We start from the raw sequence: 15,348 nt of genomic DNA, 5'->3' as shown, positions 1-15,348 counted from the left end.
TCATGTTAAAAAGTCTATCTATCTATCTATCTATCTATCTATCTATCTATCTATCTATCATGGCTATCATTTAAGTAAATAAAAGATAACAGATTCACACCATCAAGCAGTTATAGTAATGGTATATCCATCCCATTTTTTTATAAGCTACAATAATAATGAGTCTTGAAAAAAAGATAGTAACTTCTTTGACGGCAAAAGCATGTATGTGTGTTTGCAGGTATGTGTCAATGAGAGCTGTTTCCTCAGAGAGGCACTTGGCTAACTCCCTCATCTCTTCAGTTGTCTGCTCTGGTCTAACCACAGTGAGATTCACCCCGAATAGCCTATTTACTAATGAGACCTACCATTTTCTTCGTATTTATAATCTCCATTTCTCTGGCCTAATTTTTCTTATATAGCATAAATAACTTTAAAAAATGTTTTTAATGTTTATTTTTGAGAGAGAGAGAGAGAGAGAGAGAGAGACAGAGACAGAGGGAGAGGGGGAGAGAGAGAGAGAGAGAGAGAGAGAGAGAGAGAGAGAATCCAAAGCACGTTCCAGGCTCTGAGCTGTCAGCACACAGCCTGACGTGGGACTCAAACTCACGGACCACGAGATCATGACCTGGGCTGAAGTTTGACACTCAACTGATTGAGCCACCCAGGCGCCCCGCATAAATCACTCTCTAACATAGTATGTAATTTATCATGTTTATTACTCATTGTCTAGCTTTTCCTGCTAGACTGTAATCTCCACATAGTCAGATCTTCATCTGTTTTATTTACTGACATGTGGCAAGAGCCTAGAATAAGGCCTGGGACATAGCAATCACTTAATAAAGATCTGCTCAATTAAAACAGAATGAAATGAATGAGACCAGAAGCAACAAAAATCAGTTTCTATGAAGATATAACTATCCATAGCAATATGCTACTTTTTGTAAAGACAAGTTAACTGTGTTTCTTGGATGGGGCTGTCGATTTTACATACATAGATATCTCTATCTCTCCCTCACCGCCGTCCCTCCCTATCGGTCTATAGAGAGAGTCTATAAGGGATATTAAATTTATAGCTAACATAGCTGTCACCAAAATCATGTGTCTTTCAACTGAACTTGATGAAACCTCATTTCCTGCAGATCACTTGCTCAAATGTTACCTCCTTAGGGAAGTCTTCACTGACTACCTTATCTAAAAGAGCACCCAATCCCGTAGTCACTCTCTAGCCCTTATCTTGCTTCATTTCCTTCATAATTCTTATCACTGCATAATATTATGATAAATATTTGTTTATTGTCTATCTCTTCCAGGAAAACAGGGAACTTATCTGCCTTCCTTACTGCACTATTTCCCTGTGTTTGGATCAGTGCCTGGCACATAGTAAATATTTGTCAGCATGAATGCACTGAGGATTTGCATGCCCTCATGTTGTTCTTCACATGAGAATGATTCAATTGTTTGTCCCCAGATCTGAAGTTGCTAAGCAATCAGTTGTATTGTATTATTCCCTCACTAATAAACAAACAAACAAAGAATAATTCTTCATGCTTCATATCATATTGAATTAGATGGCTAAAAGGTTTGAACAGGTCATGCTAGATATTATTCCTGAAACATCAATGAAATTCACTACTGACCTGGAAGATTACATCTTAAATCATATTTAAAAAAAATTTTTTTAACGTTTATTATTTTTGAGACAGGGAGAGATAGAGTATGAACAGGGGAGGGTCAGAGAGAGGGAGACACAGAATCTGAAGCAGGCTCCAGGCTCTGAGCTGTCAGCACAGAGCCCGACGCGGGGCTCGAACTCATGGACTGCGAGATCATGACCTGAGCCAAAGTCGGCCGCTTAACTGACTGAGCCACCCAGGCGCCCCTACATCTTAAATAATATTAAATAAAAGATCTACTCTTTGCTCTTTTCTGGGTGAAGCTGTATTAATTTTATTGAATTGGAAGTAAAGACACTGATCTAAAATTTTGTGAAATTTCATTTGATTAAAAAAGTTAAGGCCAATGTAAAAAGTAAAGAGATACTTTAGACCTCTTGCTCTTTTCTTTTTTAAAAAGTTTTATTTGAGAGAGAGAGAGAAAGAGAAAAAGAGCATAAGCAGGGGAGGGACCAAGAAGGGAAGAGAATCCCAAGTAGGCTCAGCACTGTCCGTGCAAAGCCTGATGCAGGGCTTGATTCTGACACAGGGCTCGATCTCACTAACCATGAGATCAAGAGTCAGCCGCTCAACCCACTAAGCCACCCAGGAGCCCTGAGACCCCTTGGCTCTTTAATTCTACTTTTGGTTTAAAATCTGGCCTGGGTGACAATAGCAGGATTGAATGACACTGCAGTGTGTGGGTGACAATACCAGGATTGAATGACATAGCTGCTTGTCTTTGTAATGAGGGCAAATGTAAAATAAAAAGCAGGGCTTAAAAAAAATACATTGTGTAAATGGTGTTGTTTACTTTGTTATCTGGACCCCTAGAATCTTCACCAAAACCGTCAGTTGTGGATACACCTCTAAAGTACTTGTAAGGATGCTTTAAATTTCAGAAATTCAGAAAGTTCACAAAAGAGATTGATGAAGAATTATAGAAATCACAATTTTTATAAAACTTAAGGATAAATGTTTTAAAGTGTTTGTCTTCCTTAGCAAAATGTTTCAAACCCTTGAGAGAATAAACAAGAAATGTCTTTATTATTTTCAGTAACTATCCCCAACAATATCAGGTAGAATTTCCTTGTTTCCAGAGGGGTGGCTCCTTTAATGATACATTACATATATATTCTGTGATTTTCAGACACTTTATTAAAACATAACAACCTAAGATTAAATAATCAGTCTTGTTAACTTGAAAGCTTCAATCTCTAGCTCAATTCAAAACTCTTCTGCCCTCCTTCTCCTGCCTACCACCCACCTTAGTACAGGTAAAGCTCTAGTGACTTGGAGGCAGTAGGGGAACATCCTGGCTCACAGATACCTGTTTTTCCTCCCTTCCCAGACTTAGTGCCCTCGTTCATGGCAGAAAGAAGGGACAAAGAAAAGAGCAAAGGCTTCCTTACTTGAAAGACAAAAGGGCAAATGTTTCCTGAGCCACCCAGGCGCCCCCCCCCCCCCCCCCGCCACCAAATACAGTATTTTCTTAAATGTAGTTAGATAGTTCATGGTTTTGTGAGGTATTAAATCTTAAATAAAAACAATGAAGGCACTTAGAGACATGTGTATATATATTAAAAATATACATATTAAAAATTCCAGTAAATGTTGCAATAATGAAACTTCTTTTACTTTAACTCAGCATTCCCTGTGCTTAATTTACAATGGAATCCTTTTTTTTTTTTCCCCCCCACAGAATACTTGCCAGTATCTCGTGAAATTAGTCTGAGGAACCCAGTTGGTATCCTCCCTCCCTCTCTTCTTTTTGTAATTTTTGAGTCCACAAGGAACTACACAGATCTATGCCAGTTCCTTAACTTAAAGCAGTATAGTAAGTATGTCTGTTGTTGGTTCATTCAAAATAGAGGCTTTCTCCTCCCTCTGCTACTATAGTAAGAGGTTTTTAAGAAAAAAAGAAAGAAGGAAAGAAAGAAAGAAAGAAAGAAAGAAAGAAAGAAAGAAAGAAAGAAAAAAGAAGAGAGAAAAAAATTCCCTGGCTTTTAAAAATTCCCTGGAACAATTTCCTTTTGAGATGAGGCTACCAGAAAAGGTCTTCCCTCCTAATTAAAAGTCTTATGTGTTATGATTTCTTTTTATTCTACATTATCAAATATCTCCTCAGTGGCAGCTGCTGAGCTTGTAAGTCAATGGCTGCTTTTCTGAGTTTTGCCACTTAACTGTTTCTATGCCCACTTATGTGGGTTATGCTTACGAACAGTGATTTCCTAATTACAGGCTGCTTCATTAAAAGGAAAAGAGAAGATTTGGAGATACTTCTTCAAGACCATCACCATCACCAGTCAAAGGTATAGCAGATGGAGCAACTTTTAAAATCCAGAAACTAATAGCAACTAATATTATTTATATTGATGACATACAAGTGTTTTAGAATATACGGTGTATACCTCTAGTCTAGGTGGTCTTTTATTTTCTTAAGTACTATTTAATTTTTTAAGTAATCTCTCCACCCAACGTGGGGCTCGAACTCACAACCCCAAGATCAAGGGTTGCATGCTCTACCTATTGAGCCAGACAGGTGCCCCAGGCAGTCTTTTAAAAACACCTGAAATGATAAGTTCTAGCTACTTCATATAGAGTTGGACACCTTATTAAAAACGGAAAGTTACTTGAGAATTATTATAAATGTTTAGTAACTATCTTCTTGTAAACAATGTCTTTAAAAAGTCATAGGCCTTAAAAATCCTGTGAGTAATTGTAGAAGGGATGTCATCCCAGCAACTGAAAAAGATTAGCTAATGTTTATTTTATTTAAAAAAAGTATTCTTACAGTACAAAGTACAACATAATCACTACTTGATGCTATAAAAATGTAATAATTTAAGAATATGTTTCACTTTCCTGCCTTACCTGACTTTTTATTTCTCAACAGAAAACATGTAACAGCCAGTGAGCACACTTGTGTTTGGTGTCACTTTTAAATGGCTTTTATATTATCTATTATTTTCTTGTATTTTTCCCTCTCAGATGCTCCCTTAATAATTAGCTTCTCTATTCAAAATTCTTAGATTACACGTAGTATTTCACATAAAAATACTATCATTATAGCAACTAGTATTTTGTGATTGTTTGCTTCATTCTACATTATGCTAAGGTTTACAAAGATCATCTCATAAAATGTTAACGACCCTGAAAGACATGGTAATCTTTCTATGTACAATTTTAAGGTAACAAAACTGAGGTTTGGAGAGGTTAAGCATCTTGCCTAAGGGACCTCAGCTTGTGTGTATTTTAGTTGGATAAAATTTCAGGTCTGAGCTATTCTAAAACCCCAAGTTCTTAACCTTTGCTTCTCCAATCCCTGGTGATTTAGTAATATATTCTTGAACATTTGTGATTTCTCCTCAAAAACCTTTAGTTTTGAAGTTTCATTTCAAAAATAACTTAAAATGTAACTATACTTTGGATCACAGGGAAGACCATTATATAAATACACACTTTTCACCTGATTTGAATACGAGGTTTTTGTGTTTCTAACTGAGTTAGAGCCAAGCTATAAAACTTAAATTGCCCTGGGCTACAGTAGAGAATAAAAACAAACGAATGATGCACACATGACAGGCAAAGGTCAAATATTGTTCCTGCTTTGTTCTGGAACAAAGATTTTTTTAAAAAAAATTTTAACAGAGAAAACTAATGGGAAAATTGAATTATCATATAGTAATGTAGGCATTCCAAATTACAACAAATGTGCTGTATTAATTTCCAATGACTTCCAGCTCAGCAAAACAATAGTCTTTGTTACTTTAAAATTAATGTTATTAATTTCAAATATTTTAGTTTAATTTCTATTATTTCTGGTTTAATAGTTAAAGAAGAGCTATCAGTACAGGTTTACACCAAATTTTCTATGTGCACATAGCACATATTAGGGTAACTTTAAAATATTTATCATATTGGGTACACACAATAATTCTTATAGGGTATTCCTATATTATTCAAGATTGAGGAACAGTACTACATAATTTGTATGACTGGTGCATAATAGGAACTCAATAATTGTTAGCTGAGCCAGAATTTTAATGATCTATCTAGGTTCTCCATATTTATTCATTTGATTGATTCAGCCAAACTACCTTGGAGTTTCTTTCTCATAATAAATGCACTGAACCTACAGTAGGTTTTAGTGTTTATCTTAGACTTTTTCACTAGGGAACACTTAAGAGAATCTCATGGAATCTATAGACTCTTTCCCCCAAAAGCCCCCCCCCCCCCCACACAGGCACACGTGTGTGCGCGCACACACACACACACACACAGATATATATCACAATATTATAAACTACATACATTATTAAAAAAGAGAGAACTGGCTGTGAAGTTGGAAATAATTTATATAATTGAAGGCAACCTTTCTTAGAGCCTCCATTTCCTCATCTGTACAGTGTGAATACTACTTATCTCATGTTATGCAGCTGAATGAAATCATGTAATTATGGTGCTTGCAATTTAGTAGATGCCAAATTAAGTGGTAGCTGTAATTATTATCAGGCCAATATTGATCTCATATTTTATCTCTAATTACTGTTTGAGGTTTTCTTGTGCTGATTGGTTTGTTACAACTACTTTCTAGTTCCATGGATCTTATATTTTTCTCACCGGTTACCTTATTTGTTTTTTCTTTTTAGGCTACGTATTTTTACAGATGATAGTGATCCACAAAAGCACCGGCGAGTAATAACATCTATAATGTTCAGATCAGAATACTAAGCAGCTTTAACATTGCTGTGATCAATATGAAAGCTGATGAGCAATAAATAGCAATTCAATACAAAGATAAGGATATTTGAAGGGCAAAATATGGGTCACAAGTTTAAACTGGAGATCTGCTACAAACAAGAACATGGAGGAAATTATACTATTATATCGGATAGTTTCTTTGAGAATTACATAACAATAAAAGACGTGTGGCACATAACTGAGTCAATCACATTTGAATAATGAATGATAAATGGATACCACATTAGAACAGAACATTGTATTCAGATGAGAAAGCATTTATTCTTTTATTGCCAAAACTGGTTATATTAAAAGCATCCTTTTATGTTTATATCTGGAAACCAATTCTATGAGGCTGTAGAAAATTTATGAAGAGTTCAGAAAGAATGTCATAAAAATAATGCAAAACTTTGGAAACATAATTATAAGAGAAATCATTACGTAAGGATTTCTAAGGAACTGTTCAAATTCTTTTACTTATTTTCATTATTATTTTGGCATTTTTTCCATTTTGGTATTTTTAAGCATCAAATATTGCATGAAATGTATAGGTGAGGGGTTGAAGATAAAAATTTTTCTATGTGTTTGATATAGTGTCACTATAGACATTGTAATGAGATTTCACAAAATGCTGATGTTTAAGATTCACAAGTACTATAAAATGCTTTTATAAATAAATAGTAACTTCAATATGAGTAGAATATATTAAGAAGCAATCTTAAGAAGAATATGTACAAATGGTGCCTGGGTGGCTCAATCAGTTAAGTGTCAGACTCTTGATTTCAGCTCAAGTCATGATCTCATGACTTGTGAGTTTGAGCCCTGCATTGGGCTCCACGCTTACAGCATGGAATCTGCTTGGGATTCTCTGTCTCCCCCTCACTCTCTGCTCTCTCTCAAAAATAAATAAACTTTTTTTTTTTTAAAGAATATGTACAACGGAACATATTCCCCCTCCCCAAATTATGGCCTTATTAGAGATGCTGGTCATTTATCATAAATGACAATGACTCATTTTAGAATGGTGAATGCTTGAAGTACAGTATGTCCTGGCTTTTTTTTTTTTTTTTCTTGATTTTTAGATCTTATACTCTTACGATTTTATGCAATTTTTACAAATATGCATAGAAGCTAAGCTAGTGATCCAGTAACAGATTTTATTAGTTCTACTGAATTTGTTAGACTGGAAAGGTGAGCCAAAGGCTTTATTCTCTTCCTGTTTTGAAAGATGTCAAAGTTGAACACTGGTATATTTAACCTGTTGCTGACTTTCCTTAAACTTTGGCAACTTAAGGCATCCTGGTATATGTATTAATTAAATATTTGTCCCTCTTACTGAACAGACTTATCTATGTAACAATTTTGTTTGTTTAAATGAAACTGGTATCATGTGTACTCACAGAAAATTTCCAATGCAGGTTTTGAGAAGTGAATTAACTATTCATGTTTAACCAGGTAATTGACAGTTTTTTTTGAAACAAAGTTTTTAAACTATTAAGTTACTTACTTTTGATTTCAAAGATGACTGTTTCTGATGTATACAGAACGTGTGTAATTTTTTTGTGGCAGATTTTTGACTGTTTTCAAGCACTGTAATGTGTGATGGATGGTTAGAAACAATAATATATTAGTTTCTACTTACCCTTTTAGGACTGAACTATATCTACTTATTTAAAAAAAATTTTGGTGTGTTTTAAGTAATCTCTACATCCAACTCGGGGCATGAACTCATCACCTGGAAATCAAGAGTCACATGCTCACGGACTGAGTCAGCCAGGTGTCCTAAATTATATCTCTTTTAAAAATTTTACCCCTGCCTTATGTTTGTCAGCATTCAGTACTGTGGTGGTCCAGATGTAGGTTTATAGATTCATTTTTAGTTTACTTCTTGCACTTTGCAGCATGCTCTACACATTTAGTCCTTAAGGGGTTTCTTTTACAAACTCTGTGGTATAACATTTATTAGCAATCAGATAGAAAACTGAGCAAATTTATGCCATAATTTTGTAGAGAGAAAATGTGCTAAGCTCTATATTTCATCCATGAACAATTTGCAGTGTGAGCACTTTCAAGGAATAAAAATAAAATCCAAAAACAAAAAAGCAATGTAAAACTTTTAGGTTAAACATAAAATAGCTCTGGGGCACCTGGGTTGCTTGGGTGGTTAAGCGTCCAACTCTCAGTTTCAGCTCAGGTCATGATCTCACGGTTTCCTGGGTTCGAGCCCCGCACTGGACTGTGTGCTGACAGTGCAGAGCCTGGTTGAGATTCTCTCCCTCTCCCTCTCTGTCTGCCCCTCTTACTCATGTGGTCTCTTTCTCAAAATAAGTAAACTTAAAAAAACAAAACAAAAAAACATAAAACATAAATAGCTCCTGAGAGTAAGAATTACTGAATAGGATGGGATCAGTTCAAGTAGGGGTGTTTCTTCCAGGACCAAGGCTTTCTTAAGATCTACAGATTTCATAACCTTTACTGTTTCATTGTCTTTGTAATCTTCATTTTCTTTTATACTGAATGTATTTTCACTTTAAGTTCCTCAGTTACAAAACAGGTTAGTATTCAGCATTTGAATGGCTAGGACTAAGGCCATTAGTATTTAAAAAGCACAGATAATTTTTCCAATCTATTGTGTACATAACTTGCTTTCATTCCTGCTATCATGTCAGTGTTTAATCTGTTTTTCTTTAAACAGAAATGTATTGGCTGATTTCTCAGGTTTTATTTATTTAAAAAAATTAAAAAAACATTTTTTTAATGTTTATTTTTATTTTTGAGAGAGACAGAGTTGGGGGGTGGGGGGGGAGAAACAGAATCTGAAACAGGTTCCAGGCTCTGAGCTGTCAGTATAGAGCCCAATTTGGGGCTCAAGCTCAGGAATTGTGAGACCACAAACTGAACCAGTCAGACGCTTAACCAACTGAGTCACCCAGGCACCCCTAAAATTTTTTTTTAAATCTTTATTTTTGAGAGAGAGACAGAGTGCGAGCCAGGGAGGAACAGAAAGACATGGAGACACAGAATCTGAAGCAGGCTCCAGGCTCTGAGCTGTCAAGTACAGAGCCTGACACGGGGCTCGAACTCACAAACTGTGAGTTCATGACCAGAGCTGAGATCAGACACCTAACCAACTAAGCCACCCAAGCATCCCATTTCTTGAGTTTTAGATTGATTTACTTCTATATTCATTGATTCTGGAAACTGTTGGGGGAGGGATTTTTACTTATTTAAGTGGAAGATACTTTATAATTCATATGTGGGATAGAATTGGCATTAAGAAAATATCTTAACCATGCATTAAAACATTCAACAGTTAACGTGGTTGAGAAAGCAAAGTAAAAAAGTATTTTGTTGATTCTTTTGCCTGATGTGGGAAAAAACTTGTACTGTATGAAAGTGATCTGAATAGGTAAAAACATTACTTTGGAGAGGATTCATAATTTTTTTGATTCATAATTTAAAGTAATTATCTTTGCAAGATGAGAGCAGTGACGTTAGGTGATAAAAGTGGACATGATAAAAGATACTACAAACGATTCTACTTATTTTGTTTTCCTTTTTGGTGCTGACTAAACTTTGGAAATGGGTTATTTGCAGCGACTTCTTAAAAACCATCTATTGTCTCTTTTGCTCTGCATTTTAAAACACTCCAAAATCCTGCCTCCTTATTCTACGTAATTTCCACTAGTCCCCTTCTGCTTATCTGAGTCTGGTTCTAGTTGCTGGCCCATGCTCATTTCTGCTTCTAAGCTGACCCAGATTGTGTTGTGTCCCCCCAAAATTTATGAGGTGCTAATCCCCTTACCTCAAAATGTTATTACATTTGGATATAGGAACTTTAAAAAGGTAATTAATGTTAAATGAGGTCATATGGGTATGTCCTAATCCAATATGACTGGTGTTCTTATAAAAAGGGGAAATTTGGAAACAAATTCACATACAGGGAGAAGACCACATAAACATGAAAAGGGCCATCTAGAAGCCAAGAACAAGGCTCTGGGAAGAAACCAACCGTCTCAGACTTCTAGCCTCCACAGCTGTGAGCAAAAATGCATTTGTTGTTTAAGTCGCCCAATCTGTGGTGCTTTGCCTGTGGCAGCCCCAGCATGTACAATCTGCCTTTGCTCATGTTATTCCCCTCACTGTGAAAATGTCCCTTCCTTTCATCCCCAGCTATCCAGTCATTCAACATGGAAATTAAACAGCTACTTGGTGAAATTATCCTGACACAACAGTCCTCTTTTTTTCTGCCCTAACAGAGAGTTTAGTCTGAACTACAGATTTTAGCAGATCCTAGCACAAAATATGGTAGATGTAAGGATTGCAGGAGTTAATTTAGGTAAAATGCTTACAACAATGCCTGGCATGCAGTGAATCTTAAGTGTTTGCTACATCTGTTGCTGCTATTACTATGTCTTCATTGGAAGATAAAATACACAATTGATAACTATTTGTGAGGCATAGGGAAGAAGGATAAAGATATCAGGCTTGGCAACTGAGTATGTGATACTATTGTTCCAAATCATTCACTCGGTTTTATAAAGACAGAAATAGCGTTTTTTTATTACTATTATACAAAATTTTTATTCTATGAAAATTAAAAAATGAAATAGAAATAATGATATAAAAATAGCTGTAAATAAAAATACTTTTGCAAGGTTGAATTAACCCTTTGCACATATCCTGTTAGATCTCTGTGAGACTACAAATCTCTACAAAATTGGAATTACAGTTGACAACACAGGTTTGGACTGCATGGGTCCACTTACACACAGATTTTTTTTCGATAAATATAGTACAATACTGTAAATGTATTTTCCTTGTAATTTTCTTAATATTTTTTTTCTCTAGCTTCCTTTGTTGTAAAAATACAGCATACAATGCATATAACATTCAAAATATGTTGACTGTTTATATTATTGGTAAGGCTTCTGGTCAATGGTACACTATTAGCAGTTTTTGACTATGTGAGGGAGGAAGTTGGGCATCCCAACCCCTGCATTATTCAAGGATCAACTGTACATTTTAAAACTTCCTCTTTACACTTAATATATCAGGTCAATAACATTTCTTCCACATCATTTTTAATGGCCGAATACTGTTCTCTGCATGTAGCTTAATTTATTTAAGGAATATCTTTAAAAAAATCTTTTTTAATGTTTATTTTTGAGAGAGAGACAGTGTGAACTGGGGAGTGGCAGAGACAGAAGGAGACGCAGAACCTGAGGCAGGCTCCAGGCTCCAAGCTGTCAGCACAGAGCCCCACTTGGGGCTCGAATTGTGAATCGTGAGATCATGACCTGAGCCCAAGTCAGATGCTCAACTGACTGAGCCAGCCAGGCGCCCCTATTTAAGGAATATCTTAACAAACAATGCAGGAATGAATACTCTTGCAATCAAATTGTTACACATATTCTTATTTCCTTATGATACATTTCTAGAAGAGGAACTTCAGGGTCAAATGCACATGCTCAAGGCTTCTGATACATACTGTCAAACTGCACTCTAGAAGTGTGTGCCATTTATATACTCGGAAGTTTAAGAAGCCCTATTTCTCTGAACCCTTGCCAGTACTAACAAGACATAATCACTTGTTAAAATAACACCTGAAAACCAAATTAATGTGTAACATGTGTTCTGTCACTCACTCCCAAGATGGACTATTAAACTTTTATATTACCATTCAAAGCTTAAGATTCTTACCTACATTTTAGATGAAGAATCTGAGATCCAGTAAGTTACATAATAAATCAGACCACTACATAATGGAAATTTCTGCCCCATATACGATATTGAGTATTCTTTCTGATTTGCCAGTCAGCCTTACCAATTAAGTTGTTTTTCCTGTAATAGCCTTGTCAATTTCCCCCAAAAAGGTATACATCTTCATTATCCAGGGATGGAAGCTAGTACATTCCATTAGTTTAGCACAATTTTTCCTAGCTGCTTCCCAGCTTGGATTTTATTTACTTACTAAAAAAAAATTTTTTTTTTTTTTTTAACGTTTATTCACTTTTGAGAGAGTGAACGCAGAGCTGGGGAGGGGCAGAGGGAGAGGGAGACACAGAATAAGAAGCAGGCTCCAGGCTCGGAGTTGCCAGCACAGAGCCCAACACAGGGCTCCAATTCATGAACCGTTGAGTTCCTGACCTGAGCTGAAGTGGTATGCTCAACCGACTGAGCCACCCAGGTGCCCAGGAGTTTACATATTATGTGAAGGAAACCTTTCAAGACATTTAACAAAAAAAAAAAAAGCTTACCTAATCTTGGATAAGAATCTATTTCATTCATTCAATGGTTTATTTATTCAGTGTTTCATTCATTCAACAGTACTTACCTAATGTATACTATGTGTGGGGGATAAAGCAGTGATCAAAATAGATGTAGCCCCTGCCACCATGGAACTTAAGTTTTTAGTGGGGTAAAGGGAAACAGAAATCAAACAATAAAGATAATGATAAATTATAAATGCTATTTAAAAATAAATGGGAAAAGGAGATACTTTAAACATGGTGGTGAAGGAAGGCCTGTCAGAGATTCTTTCTTTTTTTAAAGTTCTTATTTGAGAGGGAGAGAGAATGAGAGCGTACAGGGGAGGGGCAGAAAGAATCCTAAGCACTGACAGTGCAGAGCCTGATACAGGGCTCGAACTCAGGAACCATGACATCATGACCTGAGCCAAAAATCAAGAGTCGGATGCTTAACATACTGAGGCACCCGTGTGCCTTGATTTCTGAGTTAAGACCTGAAGGATGAGAATGAGTTAGCTACATAGACACAGAGAAAGTACATCCCAGACAGAAAAAAATAATAGTGCAAAAGTACAAAGGTCCTGAGATGGAGTATCAGTTAAAATTACATTCAGTTGAGAAGAGACCCTAAACAGAGTTTTTAATAAAATAGAAATTTATTTTCTCCTATCAAAATCTAAATGTAGGGGCGCCTGGCTGGCTCAGATGGTTGAGTATCTGAATCTTTGATTTCCATTCAGGTCATGATCCCAGGGTTGTGGGATCGAGCCCTGCGTCTTTGGAGCCTGCGTGGGATTCTCTCTTCCTCTGCTCCTCTCTTCCACTGGTGCTCACTTGCTCGAACTAAGAAAAAAAAAAAAAAAGGTGCTCTCTCTCTCTCTCTCTCTAAACCCCCCCCCCCCCACAACAAAAAACCAAACCAAAACAAAACTGAACGTAAAGAGTGCAGGGCTGGTACGGTGCTCCACAAAGGTCTCAAGAACCCAAGCTCCCACCAGTTTAAGATTTCGCCTGCAGCCCACATTGGCGGCTAGACTTCCAGGCCGTCACATCCATATTCCAGGGTGCAGGATATTAAGAGGAAAAGAGACAGAGGACCGGATGTGTACACCAACTGTATCTTAAGGGTGGTTCTGAAGGGACGCCACATGACCTTTTTGCTTATACGCCATTGGCCAGACTACCACATGGCTACATAGAGGCCGGAAAACAGTCTTCATTCTGGACAGCCATGTGTCCATGTCTGTTAGCATGAAAAAAAGGGAGAAATTTTAGGGGACAACTAACAGTCTCTGCTACAGACTGGAAAGAGCTTGGTACGTGACACAAACAGAGAGGAAGCAACGAGAAGGGTGAGGACAGGATGAAGTTGGATTACGTGCACTCAGAGGCATATCCAGTCCTAGAACACATCATCTTACACGGAAGAGAATGCTGAAGAGGCAGGAAGGAACTGCTGGGGGCTGGGGAGGAAAGGACTGAAAGAGGGGTTGCTCCTCCTTGAATTCACCTGAAGTAAACAACAGGGAAGTAGAATGTGTAACGAAATGAATAATCAGGCAACACATTTTCTACTGGGAACGTCAGCACCATTCGGGGTTTAACTTAAACCACAGAACGTTTACTAGTATGTCAAAACACCCTGCATTCTGTAAACACAACAAAGTCACCTTTTATTTATCACATCCTTATCTTTCTTGCTATTTAAGATAGACACCCTCTGCCCTTCACTGGTAACTTTTAAGTTGGATTACAGGTTTTGTTTTTGTAAAGAAAAGGTGATTTTTATAGAAGAAACAAACAAGGGAAGTAGAAATTTTATTTACTGCAAATGACTTGTACTTTACATTAATAAAGTCTATCACTCAAACACAAAAGAATAACAATTCACTTTATGAAACTACACAATTCCAAAATACACATGCAGAAGCTCTTTTTAAAGTCCAAAAATGTCGAACAGTAACAAAAGGGAAAGCATTTATCGACACACAAAGGAATAGAGGTTATTTCGAAGAACACCAATTGAACTTTGAGTGACAGTTACTTTCCTGAAAAACAAAGACTTCACTCTCCTGAAGTTCCCATCAAAGCCACCGTAATTTCAAACGGTATTGCTCACAGCCCAGCCGGTCACTCCAGCTTACATGGGGACTGGGGGGAGCAGGAGCGAAAGAAAGTGCTATAAATCTAACTCGGCTAGCGCAAGCTCATTCAATAGAGCTTTAAAAACTTGCTCCCCAATATGCTCCCTCCCATCAAGTTAAAAAAAAAAAAAAGAAAGAAAAAGGAAGGGTGATGAGTAGAAAATACCAACGGTTTCGGCGGAGGGGAACTCACTTCTCAGGAGGTGATGGTGACGTGCTGCTGGTCCCTGGAAGTGCGTGCACGAACACCGCAGTTTGCGGGGGCTGAGGGAGGAAAACAAGACAACGATCAGTTTTGCTTCAGGTGGTGGGAGTCGGGGGTGGGGTGGGTGTGGGGGCCGTTCCAGGCGGACGGACGTGGGAGGGGCGTGGTGTCCGACACGAACACAAACACAAACACGCTCCGCGTCCCCAGGCAGGGCGGGCTGACGCCACCTCACCATTCCCCGCCCCTGGGCCCCGGGGCCCGCCTCGGACCCAGGGCCCGTGCCCAGTGCAGCGCGACCCGGTCTCAGGGGACCTGCAGCGGCCGCAGAGGCCCTGCTCGCTATAACGGCCGCGAAGAAGCGACGAGCC

The sequence above is a fragment of the Panthera pardus genome, unplaced genomic scaffold (assembly GCF_024362965.1).
Source record: "Panthera pardus isolate Hobbes unplaced genomic scaffold, ASM2436296v1 HiC_scaffold_6, whole genome shotgun sequence".
Taxonomy (NCBI): Eukaryota; Metazoa; Chordata; class Mammalia; order Carnivora; family Felidae; genus Panthera; species Panthera pardus.
This window is presented reverse-complemented; position numbering follows the sequence as displayed.